The 25,961-nt window shown below is 40.1% G+C and overlaps 1 long non-coding RNA gene across 1 annotated transcript in view; it reads left to right on the forward strand.

The window, feature by feature from the left end:
* Positions 1-23,982, forward strand: part of LOC136358139 (uncharacterized) — a 140,815-nt gene extending 116,833 nt beyond the window's left edge. Inside the window, exon 2 of the long non-coding RNA XR_010743013.1 lies at positions 23,877-23,982. This is a non-coding gene — a long non-coding RNA (uncharacterized lncRNA). The remainder of the gene's footprint in view (positions 1-23,876) is intronic.
* Positions 23,983-25,961: the final 1,979 nt, after the last annotated feature.

Consider the following 25,961-nt stretch of genomic DNA (forward strand, 5'->3'; position numbering starts at 1 on the left):
TATTTCTTCAGCCAGTGGGTTACCCACTTCTGGATTTTGCTGCGTGAGAGATTTATGGAGGTAGATGTTTATCAGCTGGTTTAGAGCAGAGGTAGACAAATTGATGGAAGACAAGTCTGTAAACAGATGCTAAAAAAAGAATGGGGCCAGAATGTAACCTCTAGCATTTTTAATACAGTGTTGTGTACAGATGCTGTGGTAGGATAAGAAAATGGATGAGAAAATCTCAGAAAGTGTCCAGGCTCATGTGCTCTCCCTATCATCTTCTCTTGCCACTTTCAGAATAAATAATCCTTGGCTTGATGCACCATTGTTCTGGCCCAGCAGGACATTTTGTATGAGGTTAAGTTACAGGGAAAAGTAGACTGCAGCTGAACATAGCTGAGGTGTACTAAGCTGATGAGTCTTTAGAGAAGATGAACAGAGAACAATTTTTCACTGTCTCTTTTAGTGCAAGAACTGGACAGAAAAGAGAGAAAAAGAAAAAAAAAGAAAAAAAAAAAGAAAAAAAAAAAAAACACCACCAGCAAGTGACTGGTTCAAAACAAGTAACAAGAAATACCTCTTCACCCTCTGAGTAGCTGAGGGACAGGACTGCTGCTGGATGATGTGGATGCCAAGGGTTCATGTCATTTGGCTACCCAGGGAGCCAGGTACCAGCAGAAATTACTCCCTGCCACCAGCAGAAATGGTCTGCATGTCAGGTGTCCTCAGACAAGTCCCCTCAGGCACACAGTCATTTCTCAAAGCAAAAAGGAGCCGGACACATCCCCTACCTGTGCCCCACTTCAAGCAACACCCTGCAGACAGCATTACAGCAGCTCTTCTCACACCCACAATGCAGTCATCTCTTTATTTCCTCTGCCCCAGTGCCTAGCAGGCAAAATTCTGCTGGTAAGCTTTGATGGAAACAGTGCAACACAGGTTAAATCACTGGCATTATTCTTATCTTTTGTAGTTACAACCACCTCTGAATTAAACAGTGCAGTCTGTTTTAGTACAGCAGTGTTTGCATGACAAAATATTAAAGAGCTTTCCACCTTTTTAACATATATCCTGCTTTCAAGGGCTTATAATTTAGCTGAGAAAATGCTCAGAGCTCAAGATCAGCACTCAAAGTCTCAGTGTGGAGGCAGCATTTCATTTCAGTTGTGAGAGGGAAAACAGTATGTCATTTTTATAACTATCAATAGAAGGCTTCTGTGGGGTTTTTACTTTCTCGATTTTTTTCCTGTTCTAAGACATTTTACTATTTCAAGTTAAGCAACTGGATGTATTAATAAGTGACAATCATTGATCCCAGCATGAACACGAAAAGATAAATGTCTTTAAAAAAAAGATGGCAGCAAAGCAGTGTACATTTTCCACAGCTTTACATGAAACACAAAGATCCAGTTCTGTAAAGCATAACTACAGAGTCATCACTCCCATGCAGTGCTGACAAAACTGTAAACGGTATTAAACACTGGCTTCATACTTTTACATTCAGGAGAAAAGATACTAACTGTAGGGACATGTGTAAGACAAAGGAATTCTTAATTTATAATTTCCAAAATCTTGAAAGAAATCAAAAATCTGGTTTTACTTTAGAGAATGGTTTAAAAGAGGATAACAGTCTTTCCAATTCTCAGGCTTTGTCAGTTGTTTTCACAGATGTGACTTCAGAAATATTTATTAATTATGTAGTCATTCTTTCAAAACAACTTGTTTAGTAACATAACATTTTAATTTCTTTGTCTTTCTTCCCAACTGCAGATATACGGAGAACTAGAATTGTCTACAGGCCCAAAACATGCATCACACGTCTCTGTGGAATTCAATTCCTGGCATGGGTGAATAAGAGGTTAATTCATTTCCAATATCCATCACCAGAGGTACTGAAATAATAAAATATTCTACTTTACATAAGCCTATGTGCCATTCCCTTCTCTCAAGAGCTTCATTAGAATGTGAGAAAGCAGAAGAAAATTACCACACATTGGATATAATCATCCCTATAGATTAAAAAATACACATTGAGCAGAAAAAAAAATGGTGAATACATTTGGGTATATATACACTTATATACAAATATATACATACAAGCAAACATATACAGTTTTAGTATTATTTTAGAGGAGATACATGGACATGGAGAGTGGAAGGAAAGGGTACGCGTCCGGAATTTATTTCAATGGGGAGTTTGACAGAAACAGGATAATTGCTATACCTGGTTCTAGAATGAGTTTCTAGGCAGCTTAGTTTAAATGTTTCTAGAAATAAGGGAAAGCTTAAGACCACTGAAGTCTTCCATGGAGCCACAATGCACAAGAGTAATCCTGGGCTTATTCCACTAAGGGCTACTCATGTCTCCTTCCTGGCTGACAGACTGCACAAACCAGTGCAGAGCTTCCTTTTGCACAGCCCTCAGCCCAACGTGGGGATGGGTGATGGGCTCCTTGTGGTGACAGTTCTTAATTCCATTTCTAGGGAAACTCCTCATGGATCAGCCTTTGGACCTTCTGTGTGTAATCCTTATTAAGGAAATATGCCTAGACATAATCAACTTTATCAATTATTGCGCAGTAGCTAATCTCTTGCTGCAGAAGAAAGCGTGGAGATGGTGTGATGATGGCATTACTCTGAGAATACTTCACCTGTGCCGTATATAATTTCTAGACTTAATAACCTCAGAGCTCAATATAGTTCTGAAATTTCACTGGTGGTCTCCTCTGGGGCATTATTATCAGATTATTCCCATGATTTGATGACAGGATATGTTATAAACATACACAGTTGCTTGAAAGATATTAATTGCAATGTATGCAACTGCAAAGTTCTTGCCTGCAGCGATCTCAAAATTAAATCCCTTCAGTGCTGTTTTCATACACACAGATATCATTAGACTATTCTCATGGCAGCCTGCATCAACAGTGGTATGTTCAGCTTTCAAGTGAACCCCATGGTCCCTTCCAGTTATCTGGGGGTTGCCTACATGGGAGACTCTGTGCAAAGCAAGGCTGCATTTGAATTTACTGCTCAGCAATTACTGCAGACAACTGCTCATGTGCACCACCTCGTGTAAGGAAGCTCTTCTGCGTTGACTCAGAAAATGGTGCTGCACAGGGGTCCTTTTGGGGCTCAATTAGAAATGTCAGATGAGGGTTAAGCTATTTTCTTACAGTAGAAATCACGCTGGTGTTTTTTGTTTGCTTTTCTTCCCTTATAGATATACCCTTGTGGATTATCTTTCCATATCCTTAAACTGTGTTTTCCTGCAGCCTCCACTATTTATAAAAAAAAATCCTACCATCATAAGATTTATTGATTCCATCAAAAATATCCTGTTTCAAGTTCAAGAGGGGCCGAGGTTTTGATGCATGGAGCTTGGTTTCGCTTGCCTGATCCATTCTGCAAAAAAGCCTACCCAACAATTTCTTTTCATAGCAAATTCTTAGAAAACAGCTGTAAGCCTTCAGTGTCTTAAAGGCATCGATTAAAAATACTTCCCTCAAAAAGTAAAGCATTGCCAAACATACATCCTCTTATGTACAAATAGTAGTCAGTTCATTCAAATGCAGTTTAAGAACTTCCACGAAAGAGATGCATCCTCGACACGAACAGGATGTGAGACTACAGAACTGAAAAAACACTTATTTTGGGGATAATTTTTAACAAAGCTACCTCCATTTGACCAAGTTTTCTTTTATTAACTGACAGGTTTAAAATTCTTCCAGGCTCCAGAGAGAAAAAACAAAGAAACAAACAAACAATCAACAAAAGCCCACAAACAAACAAAAAATAATTTTTTATTACATATGTCTCTTTGATAAGATGTGGAGGTATTGAAAAAAGGGAGACCCCTCTGCTTCCCTTGCCGCACCCCTGCACACATGCAGGCTTGTACACAAGAAATATACACTGAAATATCAGTTTTCAAATATACAGAGAAACCCCGGAGAGAGTCCACATCAATGGAACTTTAAAAAGCATGTAAAAAGACAACAGGGAAAACCACAAATATTAAAAACCATGCGCAGGGGTTGAGAGAATAACCTCTAGAGATTCCACAGTGGTTATGCTGACAGAAACTCTCTCCTGGGATGGAGGCGGTTTGATGGCGCAGCGGAGGTGGAGATGTGCATACCCAGCTGCCCACCAGCCTCATTCCACACCCTGGCTCACTCTCCTGCCACTGGTCTCTTTGTAATTGACTCCTGGAAGACTTCAGAGGCTTTGTGAAGGCAGAATGGGGAATAAATTCTGCGTGGTGGGTGGATCTTATGAGGAACATTCCTCTGGGGCCCAAGGCTCTTGTACCCACTCCTGTAAAACCAAGGTGTTAGTGTGTGCAAAATGAGCCATTTCTGGCACAAGAGCCTGCATGCAGGGTGATCCCCTTAGTCCCTGGGCTATAAACCCCTCAGGAGCAGTAGCCCTCCTCTCATCAGACTCATGCAACTTGGGTAAAAGCAGTTTGAAGGGTAATAATGAGCCACCAGCCAGTGTATTTATAAACCCATACCACTTAAAGCAAATTCCTGTGTGACACAGGATTAGAGAATAAGGTGTTGAGCGTGGCAGCAGACATGCCAAAGTGACCCCACAGGCTCCATCCTGGAGCAAAGAGGAAAAAACCATTAACATCAATATCACACTCCCCTTGCAGCATATTATTTGGGGAAGGAGAAGGGAGGGTACAATGACACCCTGAATTCACCATCTCCAGGCTGAAACCTCCCACACTAAAATGCAGAGGGGTAACAGAGAACCAAGCTAACATCAGAGAAAAGAGTGCCTGTCAGGAAGTGGGCATGTGCTTAGAACTGCATATAGGACCATAAAGCATCCACAATCGTGTTCCTGGGATTCTTTTATTAGACTAACAAAAGTTTAATTAAAATAAGAAAACTGTTTGTCAGATTTGGCCAGCAGCTCTGCTCCTTCCACCCACAGAAACATTTTGAGTGTATCAGACTGGTGAGAATCCAATCTGCAACTTGGGTGCAACAAAGGTGGAATGGACTTCTGACGGACCAAAAGAGTCAGAAGTTCTACAGGTAAACTAGATCATTTAAGAATAATGCATCATAAAAAAGAAAAAAAATCTGGGCTCAGTCAGCCTGATTTGAGGCAATATTTTGTGACAAAGAATTGGCTCCTTGTATAAATATGAATTTTAGTGTGTGTCTAAACACACATATGACATTGTGCAAAGAAATCTACGTTATCAGCAAGAATGTTGGCAGGACCAGAGCCACAGAAAACTTGTCCCAAAAAGCCTTTATGGTTTTTCTGGTATTCTGAAAAATGCAAGATAGGTAAAATACGTCACCTTGAGAAGACTCTTAAGGACAATCTGTAGGGACTAGGGATTTAACTGGAGGGAAAGATGACACGACATTAATAACTACTGCGATCCCTGCCAGTGAATGGGAGAAACTTGTCAGAGATAACCCAAAACTTAAACCAGTAAATGCTGGTCGAGAATATGCAAGATCATCCTTAAAACAAAAGTAAGTCAAAGCAATATTAAAAGAAACAAGAAATAAGACCCTCTGGAAAAAAAAAATTCCCCCGATCCCTCTTAATTATGCAAAAAAGAAGACAGGACTAATTTCCATTATCTAACCAAATGCAAACTGGGAAATAAAAGTAAGATTTTTTTCCCCCAAACCACCAAGAGCCATGCATTGTAAATCTCCTCCCTCTTCTTCCAATCACATAATTGGAAGGTCATTTACATTTTTAATAAAATACCTGCTGTGCATTACAGTACTCAGGCAGAGGTTTATTCAGAGAGGAAGCACACTGGAGCTTGCACTGTCAGATGATGAACCTCTGTCACGTGCTTTGGCTCAGGCATCCCTGTCAGATCAGAGCTGCACTTTGCCATGTAATGAAGCAACTTAGAATTACTTATTCAAAGCCTTGAACTTAATTAGCAGTAGAGCAAGGCAAGTAACTTGCAGTGAATAAATTGTCAACTTTGCTTCTTTCTATTCATGAACGTTCTATGATTAGCACAAATTATTCTTACAATTATTCAAATTTATTTCACCATATTATTAAAATAATATTTAGTCTACAGCTCATTCACCAGGAGTATGAATGTTATAAATGAGTTTATTAATTCTGAATATCTGAGTAGATCACATGGTTCAAGGTGTAAAGCTGAGAGTCAGAGTATCTGGGCAGTTACCTGCAGCACTGAGTTTTACATTAACTGCTTTATAGTCTGAACACTGAATAAATGTTGGAAAAATTGCTATTGGTCCACTTATTCACTAAGCACTTTTGGAAGAGGAACATAACTGAGGCAAAAGTAATGCATGTGAGGGTTTTTAAGGGGAAGAGAAATACAGGGGGAAAGTTACAAATGGAAAAACACTTCACTAGGATTTTTCACAAGTTCACACACCACAGCTCTTGGACTGAAGCTGTTAGTAAGCTCTCAGTTAATAACATTCCTGCCAATAGGAAGAGAACTCACGAGAGGATGCTTCACTCAAAACTGTACTTGTAAGAATGCTCATAAATCTAAGTCATTATTTAATAACCCAGCCCACCCAGTGCTACTCTGGGACAGGTAAATTCATAGTACCTAAAGTACCTAAAACAAGAGTTTGCTGCCTTGTTTTTTGTGCTGCCCTGAACTCCTTCCAAGATCTCTGGTCTTAAATTTTTTTCTTCTTTTCTTCAAAGGATTTATTTCAAAAGATTGACTGCAGTTGTGGTCTTCTCCATGACTGCTGCAGTGGGTGAGGGCAGAAATCTGAGTGCTGAGGAAAAGGCCATTTTGGATTATGGAATAAATCCTTCATTCAAAGACAGAGAGACTTTTTATGACAGTCTGTAATGACAAGAGGCAATGCATTTAAACTTACAGAGGGTAAGTAGGTTTAGATTGGGCAAGAGAAAAAAAAATCACAGTGAGAGTGGTGAAACACTGGAGCACAATTTCCACACTAAAGGAAAAAAAATAGACTTTAGAGTATTTATGCTGAAGGAAAAAATAAAGGTTTTTGCAAGCAGGTAAGCAGGACTCTTGTGGCAGAGAGAATGGAGACATGTCCTGTCCATCACACCTAAGCCCTGGCCCCCAAGCCTCTGGGGAATCCAGTGGCCTGCACCATTCTTGTGTATCAGTCACCCTCAGAAAAACCTTCAGGCACGGGGTGCTCACACAGCTTGCACTTGGCCACCTGCCCTGGGGGACCTGGCAAATGCCCACTGCACAGCAAGAGTGCTTCAAGCTCAGCCACGGGTGTTGAGAAAAATCAATGAAGAACACAGAGCAGTGAACAGGGTTTATCAGCTGAAACAGTGGAAATGGGGAACTATTGACCAGTAGATCTATAACAAGAGGAATTTGGGACTTGTTTTCTTCATGATCTTTTTACCTGAGAAAGCAAAGAAGAGATGTCATTTTAAGGCACAAAAGAGTACGTCTGGGTTAGTCCGTGATAATAACCAAGAGGCTGGAGAGTGTTACAGCCCCAGCCCCAGTGCAGCTCCCAGCCCAACCAATTCCAGAACACCCCTCTCTGGGTACAGGTAGGGCATACATTGGGGATCTCCTCATGATGGTGCCTCCTGCTCCCCGAGATTGCTTTCAAATCAAAGATTTTCTGCAGACAATTGTCAAACAGAAGCACAGTATAACAAGAGAGCTTCTGGTCTGACTCAGTAAGCAGTGTCTGTAGTCTTTAGTGATTCTTAACATTTTTTTATGCTCTATATTTATGTGTTATAGATACCATTTAGCAGTATTTTTCTAGCTCAGAACTAACTGATGGAAGCACCATAAGATGTCTCAAAAGAGATTTCCTCTAGCTGGAAATTAAAATGTTTTTTACAAAAGCATGGATACCCTTGGGCATATTCTCTCTTAAATATCTGGACTGTAGGCAGAGCACGTATGAGATTGCATAACAAGAAGTGAGATGCATAAATGCCTTGTTTTTTTATAAGTGCAAACCATACCTTCCCCCTGACATCCCTCTGTCCCTCTGCAACTGTAAAAAGAGGTCAGAGGAAAGAAAAGGTGCTTCTTTTATGATGGAATCATTCCAGGGGATAGGCCTTTTGTTTGAAGGGACAGGCATACATCCCATCCTTACTCTGCTACTGTAGTCCTGAGGGTGTCTTGCCTCTGAAACCTTTGCAGCAACTCTTGACACCAATATGTCATCATCACCTTATTAACCAATTATGATCACTGCACCCCAAAATTCAACATCTAGCTGAAGCTTTCTTTATAAGAACACCCTATGAAAATTCCCCATAATTTGAGTAAAAATTCAGTTAACATATTTAGCACTTGTCAAAGACCAGATTTCTGTATGCTTGAGTCAAATTCTTTTCCAATCAACCAACTGCACATATTGAGCAATATATAACTATTTATGGCCAAATGTATCGTGCAAATACTGTTTCTGCTAATATAACAATGCAGGATGGCTGTTCAGTTGTCTGTGCAAAATTAGCTGATGGTTGTGATTCAATTTACAGTGGACAAGAGACAGTACTGTAAGGAATTCTTATTGTTTCTTTTTATTGGTGGAAGCTCAAAAGCAGTGAAAAGTAATCTGCTCTACATTTCTATGGTTCAGTAAATAGTCCATGAGAAAGTCTACTTAAAAAAAATCAAAAAGGGAAAGAGAAAGGAGGGTGTCAACGATAAATGAATAATACACAGACATGTCCACAGTGATCTGAATAATTCAGCACACAAAATTAAAGCATGTTTCACATCTGCCATCACAGAAGATAAAGCTATCTAGTCTGTTTTAAAAGTATAATGATTACAAGGGAACACTTCTGATTCACTCTCAGGTCTAGTTTGAATGCCAACCCTGCGGTCCCCACAAAAGAGCATCTCAAAGCCCTGGGCTGAAAGAGCTCCAGCTGCGAAGTTTTAATTGACTAGAAGCAGCAAAGTTTTAAAGTGCCACCTGTTACCAGTGGTGCTGACCAGTCTGCAAAGACCCTGAACCCTTGGGATACCTTCATCCACCAAGTGAGATGCCCAAAAATGACCGCTACAATTATTTATCTGGCTGCAGTGAAAACAACCCTGTTCTCGCACACTCTCCCTGCGCCTCATCCTAGAGCCCTGCCAAGCCTCCTTCAGCACCTGAGTTTGGGGTACCAGTCTAAAAAGCAACCCCTCCAGGCTTCTTGAGCTTCTATGTCTGAAGTTTCAACAACACACCATCTGAGGCTACAACTGGTTCCAAATGCACTGAATCTTCCAGCAAATGCTCCTTTTCCAAGTGGAAACAGACCAGCAGCTAAGCACCAAATGATTCCAGTGGGTCCATATGTCTTCCAAATTCTCACCAAGATGCAATGAGAGAGAAAACTCAGCCAGCAGAAAATTCCTTACTACCATGTGAAGATACATGACAGCCACGCCTTTACTATCCCATCACACCTTACTTACTCAACCTGATGTAAAGCTGGGTCTGTCTCTTTCTGGGGGACAAGTGTGGGAGTTCAGCTGCTGCTGCAAGGAGACACTTTGATCCCAGTCACAGCAGAGGAGCCCCTCATTCCCAGGGAGAGAGGTGCCAGCAGCCCGTGCCACTGGCAGGGCCCCGGCTGCCGCGGGCCAGGCGCTGCCCCCGCGCCAGCTGGGAGAGATGGCTCAGCCCTCTCCTGGACAGGCACCAGCCCTGCTCCTGCAACCTCCAAACATTCCTCATAAAGCAACAGCACAGCTACACACGTCACTGCCTTGGTGTTCTGTAAGGGATCTGCTGCGAACAATGCTTTTTGTATTAATTTACTGGAGTTTAAAGATGCAGCAAGGTGCAGATTCTTCCAATAAGGAAGTGATGCTGCCAGTTATTTTCCTGTGTAAATTCTCTGAAGTCTTGATTGGGCTTTTGGATAAACATAATGTATTTCATCCAAATAAGCCTCCATGAAATCTGATTCCTTGTTTTCATTTTAGAAAGTTACTTATACAGGAAAAAATACACACTAGGTATTAAAAAATCCAAACCAAACCAAAACTCCAAAAAACCAACAACCTCCTCCTTTAATCAAAATATGGAAGTCACTGTGTTTTTCATCACTGAACAAGCAAATCCTTTTTCTTTGGTACCCTGGAGTATTAACAGGTGGCCATAGCCCCTAGCTGCATGAAACTACCATATGCTACAGAGATCAAAATTAATAAACTAACAGCACAATGTGCCAGTTTATTGTGCTTGCATTTAATTTTAATTTTCTTCTTGGTGTTTTTTTTAATTAAAAAACATATTTGGTGATTTTTAGCCTTAATATCAGTAGCTCGATTTTGAATTCTTTGTTTTGGCCTCATACCAGGTAAGCACATATACAGAAATATATTTCTGACACTACATTTCAAAATACTGCTTCATTTGTCCTGTCTCTCTATGCTAAAACATTAGCAGTTCCATTTACTTCAAGGGCTTTAACAGTGGAAAATTTAACAAATTTCCTCTGACATAAGATTATGTGCGCAATAAAAAATTATCTGAATCTCATTTAACTGTACAAATTCACTTCTTGTTAAATACTAATCAGCCAGAACAAAGCATCACACACAATCTTCTTCTCCCTTCTCTACTTGGCACCTTTAATGGGTCTTTAAAAAATTCTCTTTGTTTTCCTCCACAAAACCTGTTAATAATTGGCAAAGAAACCCACTGATGCAAATGCTAGATGAATATGGAAACCACAAAGCATTATTTCATGTGGAGGAAATGAGCAGAAGTGCCTCCAAATATAAACAGGCAATGCTTATCCTACTCTTCAGAGAGCCCCAGTGTTGGCTCCTATATTGAAGCATCTGCCAAAAACTACACAAAATTCTGTGTCCAAAACCAGGAGGAAAACATTGTCCATATTGTAAATCATTTGCATGACAATTATGGCCTTGAATCAGTAACCTTCTATTCATGTGAGTAATCAGTACTCTAGTGAGTGGTTTCACTGACTCCTCAGCCACTACTTGTCCACAGATGCACTGTAGAAGGGTTTTGTCCTACTGACTGGGGTAACTGCCAAGATTTTCAGGGTCCAGCACTAGTTTTATGGTGAAGTTACACCATCTCTGACCCTGTGTAAAATTAGGGTCTTGACCCCTCTAAGGCATTTCGCAAGAGCAGCCCCAGCTGTCCTCTCTCCAGACATTTCTGGGAGGAACTCTGCTCTGTTGTCTAACCTCCTTTCAGCTGCTCATGAGGCTGTGCTGCTTGTAGCAAGAAGTACTGACAACTCTGTGTACATCCTTTTGACCTTCATCTTACAGTTTTATTGCCTCTCTCTCAGGGCTGGTGTACAGTGATGCTGGGAAGAGCAGCCTGCTCTGGGTTAGGGCAGGTTACACACAGAAAGTGGACTATTTGCACGGTAGTAGCAGGGGGAGTTAAGGTTATCATCTGGCTCCAGGGATGTGCCCTCATGTGTACAGCACTGAATTAATGGAAGAAAATAGCAGAATTCACAGATTTTTTTTTCTTTCTACCTTATTCCTATAACCTCCCAATCACTGAGAAAAATACAGAGCCCTTTCTGACACCCCCTTCCTCAAAGCCTCACACCCTCCTTTTTTCTCCCCATTCTCAAAGGCTAGAAGGGAAGGAGCAGAGGCACTGCTGTTAATCCTTCCTAAAGTACTGGCTGAAACCCACTGAAATCGATGGAAAATCTTCCAATGATTTTTAACAGCCTCAGATTACAGTTCTCAACAGACATGAGCTGTCTCCAGCACAACATCCTGGAGAAAAAAGATAGACAGGCAGAAGTGCAGCCTACTTCCAGCTCAGGTAGGGTTGGTGTCAGCTGAATCAGAATTTCCCAGACCCAGGGACACCAGGACATGGTGGCAACTTCAAAGACATAAGAGAAAACAAAGAAAAAAGCTCAGGTACTAATCTAGTTTGTCAATATGCGTGGACTTCATTGAATTTTGCGATTCCTGCCTCCAAACACAGGATGAGTTGGTTTTTTTATTTCCCTGAAAGAGATTGTTTTGATGTTTTCTAAATAAAGCATCTTCATGTTTAATTTCCAAATGACACTTCAAAGCTAAATGAATTATACCACTGGAAAGCTTTTCCGTAAGGAGCTTTTCAAAGGATGCCAATTCTTGATTTTGCAGGAAGAGAAAAAATTACCTTTTTCCATGTTTCTTTTTTTTTATTGCATGATGTAGCCAGCATATGATTTTGAGTAAATTATTTATATAGATCTCATCTCAGTCATTTGGTTAAAATAATGGACAGACATCCTTTCACCTATGACACATCAAAACTTTTGAGAAATCACTAAAATAGGAACCTAATCCCTTAATCATTACTCAGGAAGAAATGAGAAATTACTCAGAAATCAAATGGAAGTTTTAGCTCAGAGAAGGCATAAGAATGAGGCTATAAATTATATATGGCTTTTCCTCAGTCCAGTCACTCCTAATTTTTATCCATGGTTTTCATGTTGTCTTATTCTTAGTTCCACAGTTGCTCAGTGTAAACATTATTATCACTGAAGTACACCAGAATGTTCTCATGAATCTGTAAGATCACAGTAAAATTCTGCTAATCTAAATATTTTTCTTGTTTAGAACCAACTTAATGCTCAGTCTGTAAAATAATACCAATACTAATGGTTAATACAATTCTAATAGCCAAAAGACAATAAGGAAACTCAATTCAGAGTAACATGTTCTGGAGAAAGCATTTTCCAATATCTCAGCCTTGCAGATCTATTTCAATTAACATTTGAGGAGATCTGAGACATCATAAAATAAAAGTAAGTACTAAGTTTCCAAGAAACATAAACTGAGCTGTAATTTCATTGCACACGAACATACTCCATCTTCTCAAAGAGCTGAACTGTGGTTTCCAGTATTGGCAGGAGGCACTCTTATAATAACATTATATGTATACTGTAGTTCCCTTGATGTCTTTCATCTTTTTTCATAAACAAAATTACAGTGACAGTGCAGTTCATTACAGGAGGTTTCATTAAAGAACTGGTTTACTTTAAGAGAACAGCAGCAAAGAACCGTCTTCAGGGATGGAGCCGAGTAAAAGGCCTGATTATGCCTCCATGAAAATCAGGCAGAAATTATGCAGGATTTTGACACTGTAACACAGGAAAATCCTCTTAAGAGACACAGGGAACAAACCGTTCCACTGTGACATGCATTAATAAGCAGGTGCAGCCCTGTCAAGTTGTTGCAGGGTGACAAGTTTGTCCCTCCCGAGGCCTGGCTCCCCATTCTCCCAGGGCTGGCAGTGCTCGGGCCCCAGCCCTCAAGGCTGCAGGAGGGACCCTGATCACAAAACACAGGATGGGTTGCACTGGAGGGGACCTGAAATATTATCTACTTCCAACCCCCTTGCCAGGGGCAGGAGTGCTAGATCAGGTGCTCAGGGACGCATCCAGCCTGGCATTGAACACTTACAGGGATGGGTCACCCACAGCTCCTCTAGGCAACATGTTCAGTGTCTCACCACACTCAGTAAAGAATTTCTTCTTAATATCTAATCTAAATCTACCTTCTTTCCATTTAAAGCCAGTCTCTCCTGTCCTATCACTACATACTCTTGTAAAAGTCCCTCTCCAGCCCTCTTGTAGATCCTTTTAGGCACCTGAAGGTGTTCTAAGCCGCCTCAGAGCCTTTTCTTTTCCAGACTGAACAACCCCAGCCCTCTTATAGCAGAGGCGCTCCAGCCTTCTGACCATCTGTCTTGGGCTATGTAACTAAAAAATGTGTATTCTATTTCATTTATTGAAAGCCATTAGGAAGATGTTTTTTCTTTATCTCTTGTAACTCCAGGGGAGAGGAGGCAGGTGCCTTCTGAGAATGGGCCAGCTGTTAAAACTAGGTTAAAACTTTATTTCTTTCCTGGAACTTTCCTCTCTCCAAGGGATTTCTTCTGTTAATGGGCCATTAAGGCTCACCAATGACATGACACATTACATCATCCCATTGTGAGATGCTCTACCCAGTGGAGGGAGCCAAACCTTTCCTACCTAGATAAAAACCAAGACGTAGGAACATCAGATATCCAGTGTTCCGACTGGATTCCCGAAGGAAGACTGGACCCATCTCGCCATCACTGGGGACCCTTTCTACAGGACCATCTCTACTCCAACAGAACCACATCTGCCACTCCAGGAAGGCATACTTTGGACTGCTTCCAATGCTTTGACCAGCAGGGTGTCAGGCTGTATTTCTGACTCTGTCAGGGTTTCTAGGACCTGCTGGGTTTTTTTTGTTTCCTTGGGTTTTTTTTTTTCTATTACTACATTTGTATTCTTAATGATTCTAGTAAAAAAACTGTTATTCCTATTCCCAAGCCTTTGCCTGAAAAGCCTTTAATTGCAAAATTATAATAATTTGGAAAAAGGGTGGTTTGGGGGGAGGGTGTGGTTACATTCTCCATTCCAAGAGAAACTCCAGCTTTCTGGCAGATACCTGTCTTGCTAAACCAAGACACCATCTTCATGACCTTCCTCTGGACTCACTCCGACAGGGCCCTGTCCTTTTTGTGTTGGGGACACCAGAGATGGGTGCAGTGCTCCAGGTGGGGCCTCATGCGAACAAAAGAGAGGAAGAGAAGCTGTGCCAAGGTGCAGCAACTGGGAAACAGGAGCTTTTCCCTTGCTCTACCTGAGTAAGTGAAAACTGACTATGCAGCCCACCCATCTTCTCCTACTATCAGTGCTAGAGCTGGCTCTGCAAAAAGCAGTAAAATGGGGTCTCCTAGCAATTTCTTTATTTCTCATTACTATGCCAGTAAGATTAGTTCCTGGAAAACACCACTGCCTTCTGAGTGACCGGCAGGTTTTGTTCATTTTTCTGAGTCTGCCACTTTTCTTTCACTAAAAATAATCTCCAGTTTGGGATTAATCAACTAAAAGGTCACCTTGTTGCTCAGAGTTTTCAGAAATGTAGTACAAATAAATGTGATACGGTAGTTTTTGTAACTGTGTTTCTCAGTCAAATCAGATATGCTGTCTCCTATTGTTACTGCAATTTACCTCCCTGGTATATGCTGCTAAGACAAGACACAATCAACACCATCTATGACTTCAGGTGATGGGTTGATGGAAGAGTAATTTCTCATTTTATTTTTTTGTTGATGCTATTTTCACTCTGCTCTCTGGAATGACAGCTTCGAGGTATCTGCGATAAAGATATGCAGTCAAGAGCATTACTGGCTCAAAAATACTTTACCCCCAAAGAATTAGTTCCAGTATTCCGAAAATCCTATTTTTAATCTTCCTCCAGAGGGCAAACATAATTGCCTTTTTCTACCTGGGCTCTAAAAAAGTAGTCAAAGCCACACTCAAAAAGAGCATCTCTCTGCTATCATTTCCCTTTTAGACAGTAGCAGTGGTTGAGTACAGTGACCTCTCCTCTTGTATGAAGTCCAGACACTCTAGGCTGTCTGTAACCAAGCCAGCAGCACAAGAAACCAAGCTATTACCCCTGACTTATGACCATAACACCCCTTAAATGTGAGTTCCTTCCAGGTTGTTATCTTTACTTTCAACAACTTCTATGAGAAAGAATAGAGAGGGGCCTTAGGACAGATTTTCATCACTCCGTGTGGTTAAAAGACTATTTTCCTTTATTGACGCTATGAATACATAACTCACTGTGGTTTCTGAAACATGTTTAATGCATGATATATTAAGAGCTGTAGAAAACACAATATCAAAATTCTAACATGAAAAATTATGCCATTATGGCTCATTACATTCTCTGTTGCAGCCATCTGAACTGTGAGAAACGTACTGTCATCCTGTCATCTACTTCTATAAGATCTGTGATCATGTTGTACATGATGTCATTTATTTCACAGATATAAGGAAGATAAAGTCTTCAAGTTCTGAAGGGATCATAAGTGTTTGCTATTGGTCCACCTGAGAAAAACACTCAAATCTAGATCTGCAAAATCAAAAAAAACCCAAAGAAACTCAAGTTAAAAATCAAAAACAACTAAGCTAAAGCCTTACATCTATAGTGGGATTTTAGTTCAAATAACAGTAGTTTATCTTGTACATTTATTCAAAATACTTATATATTAACTTCACCTTTGAAGAAAACGTGGAGATTTTCTTGACTCCAGACAATTTTGGTCACTAGCATTTCTAACAGAGCTTTGAAGACACAGATATCGTCACAACTCTACCAAGAATCTCATCAGAGCACACGAGAACTTCCAGTGTTTTTCCCTGCTGCTACCTTTGCCTACAATTTGATTAAGAAAAGTTCACATATTTCTGAGGTTTACCACAGATACAGCTTTTACTTAAAAGTGTTCATTGAAAGCACCTCGTAGGTATTAAAATGATCCAGCATAATCTGTCAGAAAAGCACAAGTCTGAATTCAAAGTACATACAAAAATACCTGGAAATGCCATAGGCTTTCAATGCCTCTGGAAGTCATTTAAATTTTAATCCCCTTCTTAGTAAACATTTTCTGATTTAAAAACCATTTATTGCCTCTGACCACTCCTACAAAAGCAGTGAAATCCCATGCTGATATTGAGACAGACCTTCCCATTATATTAAAATACTGTAATAAAAATTCCCAGTTTTGCCATGATGCCTTTCAGAAAACAGCCTGAAATTTTGGTATCTGCACCATTGCTGCGATTTATTTTGCATAACTGTTTCAATTTGCAGAAGTAAAGTTAACTTAGATCCCTAATGGAACTGCCTGAAGACTGTCATCTTCTCCAGTCCAATGTATAATATTAATAAAAGCCGATCCCTGAGACCAGTCTGGAATATTTGGCTGACAAAGCCAGAGTGATCTGCACATCTTTGCAAATTCTCCTCCCCCTCTCTGGATATCTCAGAGGGGGCTGCCTTAGAATTATGTAACAGTGGTAATCCTCAAGTACATCCTCCCTACTCTGTGGAACCCTCAGACCTAGCAAAGCAGAAGGCTGTCAGGAAAACTACCCACATTTAGTGCTTTCCTTACAAAAACAAACAAAAAACAGCCTTTCAGAACCCTAATAAATTTATTTCATGCCATAAGGAAAGAGCAGGGGCTGAAGAGAAGGCTCCAAGAAGACCACACTGGGATCTTCCAGCACCTGAAAGGGGCTTATGGAAAGGAGGAAGAGGGACTTTATATATGGGCAGAGAGTGATAGGACATGGGGCAATGGTTTTAAAGTGAAAGAGGTTGGTAGATTTAGATTTGACATTATAAATAAATTATTTATTTAGAGGTTGGTGAGGCAGTGGAGGTTGTCCAGAAAAGTTGAGGTTGCCTCACCCCTGGAAGTGTCCAAGGCCAGGTTGGATGGAGCCCTGAGCAACTTGATCCATGGAGTGGCATCCCTACCAAGGGCATGGGTGTTGGGACTACACGATCCCACCAAAAAAAATCCCCAAAACCCCAAACCAACCCCCTAAACCACCCTTATTCTAAAATAGTAACCTTTGTATCCAACCATTTTTCTAGCTCCTACAGTGGCTACAACAGTAAACATCTGCACTGTGCTTATTTTGGTTTTGCACTATTTTTTTCCATATGTTAAACTTGTCTGTGGAGGGTAGGCAGTAGGTATTTCAGGTAAACCCATACGTATTTGTTGAGGATGCATGGTCAAGGCTTCCAGTGGCCAACCTGAGGCAGGACACAGAAGCCAGTAATGGCCAGGGAAAAGAACCATTCTGCACATTTGGACTTCCAGGCTGCCGGTGCTGGTCCCTTTCCTCACTGTCCCCACTGACAGCTCCCTGCTCAAGAGGCAGGCAGCTAGAAAGGGTTTTTCTATATATGACACAGAAATCATCATTAAAGAAACTGCACAAATGTGCCTTCTCAAAAGGTATCTCTAGCTAATGCAACAAGAGTAATTTATTGGGTCAGCCTGTTCAAAGCAGTTCCCTGTAATTTCATTATTTTCAGGCACTCTTTGGGCATTCTGGAGGGGTGAGAGGAGGAAAATGAACTGCTTAAGGCGCAACATTCTTGTAACACTTTTTTTTTTTTCTAATGGCTGATAACCAATATCTTCCCTTAAAACATCACAACCTTTGGAAATAGTTACAATTAAATTTCGAGTTGAGCTTCCTGAAGTTATTCTTTCCTTGAGACCAACAAATGTTTCAGGTCTCGAGGGCAAACATACAGCACCAGTACGTTTCTGACTCATTAGTTTGCTTTTCTCTACAGGATTTAGATTGACATCTATTGGCCTAACTTGTGACACAACAGCACAGTTCTTCAAATGTCAGCTCCATCATCCCTGCTTTGTCAAGCTTCCCCTGGTATAGCAGCTTCAGACTCAGTGTTTTAAAGCAAAATAGTCCAGTTTAACTTCTAAAGAAGAGCCTATGGGTGTGAAAGCAATGTTCACATTATTTTCCACTTTTTATTCAGAACATATAAAAGATGAAAGCCAAGGATTACGATGTCAATCTTTAAAAAAAAAATGAAAACTGAAGAGCACTAAACTGAGACTTGATGGTGTGTTAGTCAACTGATTCAGGTCAAAGAATTACTGGCATGGACAGTAAAGACATATTTATTTACAGGAACTTATTTAGAACATATTTTTAAATGTAAGTTAAACTAAATGAAATTTTTCTATGCTTAGATGTGTACAAATCACATACATATACACAGAATAGTTGCATATCTTTATTCAGCTGCCCTTTCTTCCATTTTTCTCCATCCCACAAAATTCCTGTATGCAAACTGCAAAGACTGCAAACTCCAGGTTGTCATAATTACAAGAATGTACACATTCCTTCCATCACAGAATGGACACGGCTATCTCAACATCACTTGTGGCTAAAACCATGAACCAAACCTTTTATTTGGTGTGGTTTTATTTGGTGCTTTTGCCAGAGATTTGGAAAGGACTAATTTAATTATTCAAGGCTTAACTTTTAGGAAGAGACTGCAGATAGGTCAGTAGTTTATTTATTAGAATCAGCCAATAGGCATAGAATATATATTCATATAGTTTGCCTCTTCTCAGACAGTAAAAAATGTATTTCTCAAAAAGATTTACTATTACTAAAATTAGTAGTTTCTTTTCCTAAAGCTCAGGGACATGCAACCTTCAAATTTCATTTGGGTCATGCGAAAGGAGCAAAAGGAAATTCAGAAGATTATATAGAAACAGAGTCCTTCCTTCTTAGCCACTAGCAAATTAGTGTCAAATATGTTTTCTGGCTTTGTTTCCTCTCTGGAGGAGACAGAAGTAATACTTCTATAACCTGACTAGGTTCCTTTAGGTTCTGAGTTCATCTTAAAAAAAGCCCCCAACCTTAAATGTTAAGGCAAACATTTAAAAAGCGTATTGAATGATATATTAAACAATGTGTTATTAGTTTACACTATTTTACAGCTTCTTATGGACAGAGAACTTTCTTCATCTTTTTACTTTTGCACTGGTCACATACTTTCAGTACCATGAGCTTCAGATAAGAACAGGTTCATAAAATCACAATTGCCTCAAAATACATCAGCCTTCTCCTACAACAGCAACCGGTACAATCCTCTGATTCTTGCCAGAAACCCAGGTTTTGATTATTGCTGGATTTTGCTCACTTCATGGGTACCCATTATGGCATCCATTATGGCATGCTGTCAAAAGCTGAAGTGTTATACTAAAAATCTTACAGCCCTTCATATTAAAGGTGCCTCAATGGGGTTTTTACAGCCTCTGAGCAGAAGATGGCAACTCCTAATTCAAGAACTTTGTACCTCACTAATTCTAGAATCAAATATCTCAGAATAGGCTGACCTCATTAACGGAACTGACAACCAATTTGTCACAAACCAGGGAGTACAGCTACAAGAAGTGGTTATTTGTTCAATTTAATTTAATTAACTGCTTTCAGATGTGGCTAATGCTTTGCAAACTGTTGTCTTTGTGCTCTTAAAATTTTAGAGTCAAAGTTATGCTCACGTTACTGCTGTATATGACTTAAATTTTTCTGAGTTTGAAGATAAGAAACCAGGTTTCTTCTCATTTTCCTATAAAATGCAAGTGGAAGTTGCTATTGTTTCTTGAAATAAATTTATAAACTATAGAGATAATTTTTTTATAAAACCCAAGCATGCATTCATGCAAAGTCAGCGTGATGCTTACACCTACCATGTGCCATCTATAAAACTGTTAGAAAAAGCAGCAGGCTGCCTGACCAACAAGGGGCCTGAACTCAAAGAAGTTTACAATTATTTTGGTTATTACGTGATGTTAGTAACTCCAGGGTCATGGGTTTGGTTCCCATATGGGCCATTCACTTCAGAGATAGACCCAATGACCCCTGTGGGATCCCTTCCAAATTCAAATATTCTGTGTGATTCTGTGAACTGAGTCAGCAGACACAAACAAGATGAGGACCCAAACAATTCTAGTCAGATCAGCCAGAGTTGAAACCCTTTCAGAAGTGACTTCCTTGGCTGTCCAAAGTTACTTCACAACAAGCTGCTTGTTCTGTGCATCTGCACAATGCAGCATTTTGTGCCAGTACCTCAAACATCTGAAAATCACCATGCTAGGGGCCACATTGCCTGCACTCCTGACTGTCACCAACCATGTTTGCCCTGGGTGCCAGGGAGACCCATGGGTCAGCTGGGTCTTCCTAGGCAAGATGGACCTAGCAGACCTTTAGGGGAGAGCACTGACCCTCTTATCCCTAAACCACATCTCTTGAGGACCTTGGAAGAGATGTCAGTTTCCCACCAGCTTCACTTTATCAGAAAATCTTACATCGCTTAACAAGTGCTTAAACCCCATGACACTTACAAACAAAAGCCACTGACGAACATTTTCAAGTAGCAGTACAGAACTGGAGGCTTTATTTTTCCTCACAACAAAAATGTTGCTTCATATGTGAAAACATGCTTTAAGACAAGGTTTTTATTTGCTTGCTTTTTTTTACTATTTAATCTTCCTCCTACATCTGTTTGATCTCACCATCTTTGATGAAAACAAATACATCTCAATACAGGCATAACCACACAGAACGAACCGACTGCAGCAGTGCAAACTCTTAAGCACTTTGATAGAAGTTATGAGGGGTTTTTTGCCTCTCATTACCAGGAAGCATGTTTCCACTTATCTTCCCAAGTATTTCCACTTGACACTCTGTCTGTCCTTAAGATCAGAGTCAAGAATGTTGAACCAGTGGTGCACGGTGGGAGAGTGAGGAAGAGGAGGCATAGAGAGGCACACAGGAGGCTCGGGCTGGATCCCAGGAGGAGCATCCCTGGGGGCTGCCACACAAGGCTGAAGGTTTCTGGGGTGAAATCCCCAGAAATCCCCAGAGCACCCAGCCCTGTGCAGCCACTGATTCTGTTCTGTGAGGCACAACCCACCCCAGTCACTCTTCTGGACTACAAACTTGCCACCACGTGCTTGCCACCACGATTTCACTCCTCAAAATGAAACAACCTTGAGTTTCATTTTGAGTCATGTTCATGCTAAGCCCTGTGGTAGGCTCCTCCCTGAAGACACAAGTGAGATTGATTGCACTTGTGATTTGTTCATTTCCACAACTATCTTACCGTTAATATCCTTCTCTCATCCATTTGCAACACCCGATAACACAAAATTGATTATAATGTCCAATTCATCAGTTAAAATCTTCTGGGATAGTACCGTGGGCTTTTTTTTTCTTTCAGATTCCCTATCTTCAGATAGGAAGGGGAAAAAAAAACAATTAAAAAATCACAACAAATGAGGTTTCAAAAATTAATTAGTTTAACAAGGGGTAGAAAAATGTCTAACTTCATCAGGGCTGCTTTGTGCCAGTGTAAGAAATTATGTGGTTGCCTTAGTGCAAGTTCTAATTTACGTATCGAAAAGTGCTATATCTCAAAGTAGATTAAGATAGCTACATGTTTCAGCTTTAAGTGCTCATCAAGCCAAGAGATAACAGAACTGATGAATGGGACATTTCAGATCCTTAGAGAAATGAGCACTATTACATAAAAAGTGTGATTTGAATTTGTCTTTCTGCTTAGGCTGTGCCTTCCTGAGAGAATTTATAAATAGAAACAGAACTTTAAAAATCAAGAGCTCCCAGAGTGCTTTTTCCTTCATCATCTGATCACGAAGTATTGGACTTACACAAATCCATATATATTGCATTGAAATAACCTGCGTGTTTTAGTCACTCCTCCTCAAATCAATTTATTACTGAATAGCAAATGGTAAATGAAGTTATTATTTCAATCTGATGAAAGTGAGTCTCATGGTCATTACCTATAAAAACAGAGAGAAACCAAAGTCCTTTAACTGTTGAGAAGATTGAACATAAAATAACTCTGTGCTCCAGAAGATGAGAATGCTATGCCACTAGTTTTTAATAAAGTGGTTACCACAGATTTAGATTTACAGGCTTGGAAATCAACTACTGATGAATCAATCTGCTTCCCCTGCTGGGATATCACAACAGACAGGGCCATGTAACTGCAGAACCTGACAGCAGCAGCTCTGTTAGGTCTAAGCCTGTATCATATGGGGACTTTAGAGATATAAGCCCTCATTCAGCCTTGTACCATGTTCTGCAGATAGCAGTTTTCACCCTTTCCTCACAGCATTCTCTTGTGTGAGTCCTTCCCCACAGCCTGCAGTTCTTCACAAGCTGCTCCCCAGCAGTCTCTCCAAGGATCTCCAGGATGCAGTCCCTGGAACAGACTGCTCCAGCACAGTTCCCCTGAGGAGTCACAAGTGCTGCCAGCCATGGGCTCCTCTCTCCATGGGGCCACAGGCTCTGCCAGAAGCCTGCTCCAGCACAGGATTCCCAAGGGGTCACAGCCTCCTTTGGGCATCCACCTGCTCTGGTGTGCAGTATTCCACAGGCCACATACCTGCTCCACCATGGACATCCAACACCTGCCTCACCATGGTCTTCAACAAGGACAATTCTGTCACCTGGGGCACCTCCTCCCTCTCCTTCTGCACTGACCTTGGTGTCTGCAGGCTGCTGTTCTCATATAGTCTCCTTCCTCTCTCCTCTGGTTGCAACTGTTACAGTGCAGTAAATTTTTTTTTTTTAACTATGTTATCCCCAAGGCACTACTGCTGTGCCTGATGGTCTCAGCCTTGATCAGAGGCAGGTCCATCCTGGAGCCAGCTGGCCTTGGCTCTGCAGACACCACGGAAGCTTCTGGCAGCTTCTCACAGAAGCCAACCCTGTGGCTCCCCTGTTCCAAAGCTGTGCCACACAAACCAATGCAAGAGACAAGGAGAAACTGGAGTGAGTCCAGCAGAACTCCAGGACGGTCAGGGGGAAGCAGAAGCCCTGTAAGGAACAGCTATTGGAGCCAGACATGCTTAGCCAAGAAAAGGAACCAAAACCAGCAAGAGGCGCGTTCAAAATGACCAAATGAACAGAACCATGTCCATCATGTGAAGACTGAGCTGAATTCACATTGCTATGCTCAAACACTTATGGGCAGGCACACTCTGCATAACTACTATTTAATCACTCACAAATACTAAGCTCCCAAATCCTATTTCAGTTTGAAATGTATGGAAATTATCTGCTATTTTAAGCATGCTTGTCATAGGCAATTATAACAGTCTCTCAAGGCCGATGTTTTCAGAGTTTATGAGGGGTTCTCAGATACAACAATGTAGAGAAAAACATACGCTACAACTATTTTTCTGGATGATTTATAACTGGCTTGTAGAATCTCTTCTACACAGAAGTAGTTTTAAACAACTCATTTGTGTACTACAAATAGAAAAGATAAACATTTCTTCCATCAATACAAGATAATCTTGTAGGTACAAAACAATCTGATCTCAGATAAACTGCAGGAACAGTGCCATATGTTTGCAGTTATCCAGAATGCTGGCTAAGTTCTGCCTGAAGTTTTAGCTTTAACTCCCAAAATAAAAAAGATCGTTCAGGAAAAAAAAAAAAAAAAAAAAAAAAAAAAAAAAAAAAAAAAAAAAAAAAAAAAAAAAAAACAAAAACCAAACAACCAACCAAACAAAAAAAATCAAAACCCAAAAATCAACAGTATTAAAAAACCCAAACAAAACCCCAAAGCAAATCAAAAGGATCCAACCCTCCCATTCAAAAATCTTAAACAAACCAACAAAACAAGAAAAACATCAACCTACAACACCCTACCCCTCAAGAAAAAAACAAAAACGCCCACACCATCAAAACCTTTCCTTTACAAATCCTTACTACTTCCAAGGGTGAAAATACTAGAAGCTTAGTCTTATGTAGTACTTGGCCACTTGGAATTTCAGGTCCACCAGAATTGAAAAATATTTCAAGACCTCAAGATTTGAACTCGATTTCAGTTCTAGAAGTAAGGAATTGGCCCAGGTTCAAAACAGATGTAATACAGACCTTTATCGAGCCTGAACTAGTTTGCTCAGCACTAAAATTAATTAATATGACAGCTTTAGTTCACTATCATATTTGTCTGAAAAGCAATCTATAAGTTTGCCTGGAATTCTGCCAGAGATGGTACAGAATTTCTGAATGACAGAAAGTGTTTCTCCATAATAAGGACTTTTTCAGAGCATAAATACAAACAGATACCTATGTCTTCAACCTAATAAACTCAATAACTTAGTGCTTACTAGAGCAGCCGGATCTTATGATTGGAAGCAAATTATTTTCTTTCACTCAATTTATCTCAGCATGATTAAAAACTGTGAATAGTTACAAGCTATGACAGAGAATTATTTCCCTGGAAAATACCTGGGCTTCAAGTTTGAACACCTCTCCACATAAATAAGCCTGTATATGAAAAATTCCACTCAACCTTGATGGGGTATTTCTGAGGTCTGTTCTTGGGATGTGGGGCACCAGCACTGCAGCAATCACTAATAGGAAAAGGCAGTATACTATTCAGTCCTACTAGTACTAACTAAAAGGATAAATAAAGGCAAGAGCAATGTCTTAGTCAGGAACATGAGCCAAATTAAGCCTCCCATGATAACAAAACTTTAATTCTTCATTCCCACTGTTCCACTGCAATTAATTTTCTTGTGCTTAGGAATTAGCCAGAAATTACAATAAAACAAATACATATTCAAATTTATCTTAAAGAGCTCAATGTGCATACTGTTGTAATTTTGCTGCAAACTTTTTTTTCAAATGTTTATTGTGAGCCCATTCTTTTTAAATATCATATTTAAAGCATCTGCCCTGAACTTACATTTTTAAAAATTTAATTTAAATGTTTTGCTTTAGGTTAGCCTTTCTATTCCCTGCTCCCTGTACACTATAGCACCTTCCTCAGATAAGTTATAAAATACTCAATTGAAAGCTGGGAGAAAAAATTAACAGAGTCAAAAGTTTTTATGGTTTTGGGTTCACTTCTAAGGACTGTGAAGCTTTGGAAATGTTTACTCACAGAAGGCAGCAAAACTGGGTCGCAAGCCCTTTATCACCTAGTGAATATTCCCCATTTATGCAAAGGAAAATAAGCCTCCATTGCCTTTTTGAGATACATTAATTGTTTCAGACATACAAATTTCTTGTTATGCCCTAGATAGATCTGAAAATCAATTTTTAGATACTTCACAAAACCTGCTATTTAGTTGTAAGGGTTTGGGTTGTTTGGGTTTTTTCATTTAAATGAACTGAATTCTCAAAATAGTTCCTTGGCAAAATATTCTTTCAATTTAGCTAAAGCTTCAGAAATGACGGTTGTTTTATTCTGGGAAGGCTCAAGTGAGCATTCCAAGAATAAGAAAATTAGGTGCACATATTGAAAGCTTGTTCATTTTTACTGCATTTACAAGTCTTTTCCCCTTTCTTTGCAAGTGTGATAATCTGGCGTAACAGTCTCATCAGATATTTATTCAAAGCACGCTACATTAGCTCAGTTATCACAGAAGTCTAAACTTTCAATATCACTTACTGAAATGTATAGAAGATTCAGTAAACTGCCTTTGTTCTGAATTTCAGTACCCCTGCTGTGAGTGCCACTGGGAGGGAAGGGTGGTGACATCACTGCTGCAGCCCTC

The sequence above is a fragment of the Sylvia atricapilla genome, chromosome 2 (genome assembly GCF_009819655.1).
Source record: "Sylvia atricapilla isolate bSylAtr1 chromosome 2, bSylAtr1.pri, whole genome shotgun sequence".
NCBI classification, from domain to species: Eukaryota; Metazoa; Chordata; class Aves; order Passeriformes; family Sylviidae; genus Sylvia; species Sylvia atricapilla.